Source organism: Balaenoptera acutorostrata, chromosome 18, assembly GCF_949987535.1.
Source record: "Balaenoptera acutorostrata chromosome 18, mBalAcu1.1, whole genome shotgun sequence".
Classification (NCBI taxonomy): domain Eukaryota; kingdom Metazoa; phylum Chordata; class Mammalia; order Artiodactyla; family Balaenopteridae; genus Balaenoptera; species Balaenoptera acutorostrata.
This window is the reverse complement of record NC_080081.1, coordinates 56,485,920-56,489,237: the sequence shown is the minus strand read 5'-3', so window position 1 is coordinate 56,489,237 and position 3,318 is coordinate 56,485,920.

Genomic DNA, 3,318 nt, shown 5'->3' with positions numbered 1-3,318 from the left:
GAAATCCATCTAAGATATAATGCTAAGAATGCAAGCTGCATAATCCCATTTAGGTAAAGTTATATACATAGACTCAAATTCTATAAAGCCATAGAAAAGTGTCTGGATAAATGTTTATCAATTTATTAAGAGCTGTTGTCTCCAAAGATTTGGAAATCCGGTTCCTTGCCCCTCTTTACTGAATTAATTAAATGTTTACATTAAGCATGTATAATCTAAAATAATTTGTTTAATTTAGGATTTTTTCAAACAAGGCATTTCTTTAAGCTCCACAGTAATCCCTCTCCAGGGCTGCTTCCTTTTTAGTCACTTGGAGACATCTTTGGTCGTCATACTCAAACTCGTCCCCGCCTCAAGACACAGGATATCTTCCTCCAAATTTCTTCCTCTAAACTTCGTCCTTGGATGAGCTTTTTAAATTTTTTTTAAATCACTTTTAAACATCTGATTATACTTGTAATAGATGTTGATGGGAGAACATTTTTCAATGCAGAAAATCACCAAAAATATTGATAAGAATCACCTCCATTCAGTGGCTCACTGCCTCGTCGCAGTGTTTCCCCTTCCCTTTCCCCATGTTTTATATTATGACATTTGAGAAATGAATGCAGGAAATCCTATCAATCCGTTCGGCAGCCTCTTTCTGGAAGCGCTTGCTTTGGCGTATATGCAGCAGGGTCTTCTGGACAGCTGCCTGCCAGACCCACCTCTGGGTGAAAATGCTACAGAAACAACTTTTCTGATATGTAATATAATTACTTCTTTTGGAGCTTTATCCAGGCTCTGGATCTCTTATCACATGTAGGAGGTGGTGCCTATACTGAAAGTGCTTCAGTGACTGGGACACATTCCACGTGTACAGTAGTTATATTTCATTTGGAGGATGGAAGAACCAACCATGGAAAAGTTTCTTTCCATTTCTGTAAACATTTCGAAGAGATACATGCACCCCAATGTTCAGTGCAGCACTATTCACAATAGCCAAGACATGGAAGCAACCTAAATGTCCACTGACAGAGGAATGGATAAAGAAGATGTGGTAGATACACACACACACACACACACACACACACACACACACACTCGACTATTACTCAGTTATAAAAAAGAATGAAATAATGCCATTTGCAGCAACATGGATGGATCTAGATGATCATATTAAGTGAAGTAAGACAGAGAAAGATGAATATCATAATGATATCCCTTATATGTGGAATCTAAATAAATGACACAAATGAACTTATATACAAAACAGAAAGAGACCAACAGACATAGAAAGCAAACTTACAGTTACCAAAGGGGAAAGGAGGGAGGAGGGATAAATTAGGAGTTTGGGATTAACATATACACACTACTGTATATAAAATAGATAAACAACAAGGACCTACTATATAGCACGGGGAACTACATTCAATATAGTTTTTTTTATTTCTCATCTTTTTTTTAACATCTTTATTGGAGTATAATTACTTTACAATGGTGTGTTAGTTTCTGCTGTATAACAAAGTGAATCAGCTATAAGTATACATATATCCCCATATTTCCTCCCTCTTGCGTCTCCCTCCCGCACTCCCTATTTTGTAATAACCTATAAGGGAAAATAATCTGAAAAAGAATAGATATATAGATATAGATATACTGAATCATTTTGCTGTACACCTGAAGCTAACACAACATTGTAAATCAATTGTATTTCAATAAAAAGGTAAAGAAATAAAAATGACAAAAAAAAAAGATAGATGAGATCGGACGAAGGGAGAAATATTAACCAGTGCTAGCTACTTCCCTGGATATTAGAATAGAAATCTTTAAACAATCTAAATGTCTAAGGCAAGGATAATTTGCTATCCTTGAAGAGATGGAAGAAAAGGAGTAGAAAAGGTGCAATGGCAGTAGGAAACAAAATATTTGGAGTGTTTACTGTGTATGAAATGTTTTACTGGTGTTTTCAGACACTCTGAGATATACATACAATACTCTTATGAGACTGATATTTTTATCCTTGTTTTACAGAAGAGAAATATGAGGCTCAGAGAAGTAGAAAAATACATCCTGAGGTCACACAGCTGGGATGGCCTAGAACTTTCCAAAGACTGGGACAAATCAAAATGTGCACCTCACCCCAGTCTAATTATTTAATTTCATTTGTATGAATCACCTGATTTGTACAAATGAATTTGGGTGAAAGGACATTGACAGAAACTAATTCTTTGATTTTTGATAGGGCTGGACTATAAAACTGCAATGCAGTTTAATTCAATTTTACATACTACTAATTATTTGCCTCTATGTACAGGGCAATGTGCTTTATACTCTTGGAAGGAATAAAACTGAATACAATCAATTAAAATACACATCAGGGGCTTCCCTGGTGGCGCAGTGGTTGAGAATCTGCCTGCCGATGCAGGGGACACGGGTTCGAGCCCTGGTCTGGGAAGATCCCACATGCCGCGGAGCAACTAGGCCCATGAGCCACAATTACTGAGCCTGCGCGTCTGGAGCCTGTGCTCCGCAACAAGAGAGGCCGCGATAATGAGAGGCCCGCGCACCGCGATGAAGAGTGGCCCCCACTTGCCGCAACTAGAGAAAGCCCTCGCACAGAGACGAAGACCCAACACAGCCATAAATAAATAAATAAATAAACCCAAAGTTTAAAAAAAAAAAAAAGAAAGAGCAGCCATTTGAGAAGATAACATACCCAGATTTAGGGGTTTGGAACACAAGATTTAAAAAAATAAAAAATAAAAAATAAAATAAAATACAAATCAGAATATTATAGTGAACTAAATTACCATAATTGAAGTCACCTGGAAATAGCATTCTTGCAGTCCAATTTTTATCAAGACTTTTAGCCTACTTATCAGGCTTTAAAAAAAAAGTTTTCTTGGGACTTCCCTGGTGGTCCAGTGATTAAGACTCCATGCTCCCAATGAAGGAGACTGGGTTCGATCCCTGGTCAGGGAACTAGATCCGGCATGCATGCCGCAACTAAAGATCCCGCGTGCCGCAACTGAGACCCACAGCAGCCAAATAAACAAATAAATAAATATTTAGAAAAAAAAAGTTTTCTTGGCTTACCTCACTCTTAGGGCTAAAGAAGGTCAATTTTCTATGGTCTTGTATTTGCTATCTCATCTGCTCTTCTATACTCCTTTGCTAATCTATGTATGTTTTGACTTAACACATTCTAACATGTCCTCCTACAATCTGATAGGTTTCCATTCTGACCAGAACTAACCAACTGAAGGCAGCTGGGAGGAGGGTGGTGCCATCATTATAACGGAGGGAGGAGCAGGCTTGACGGGAATCAGAATGCAA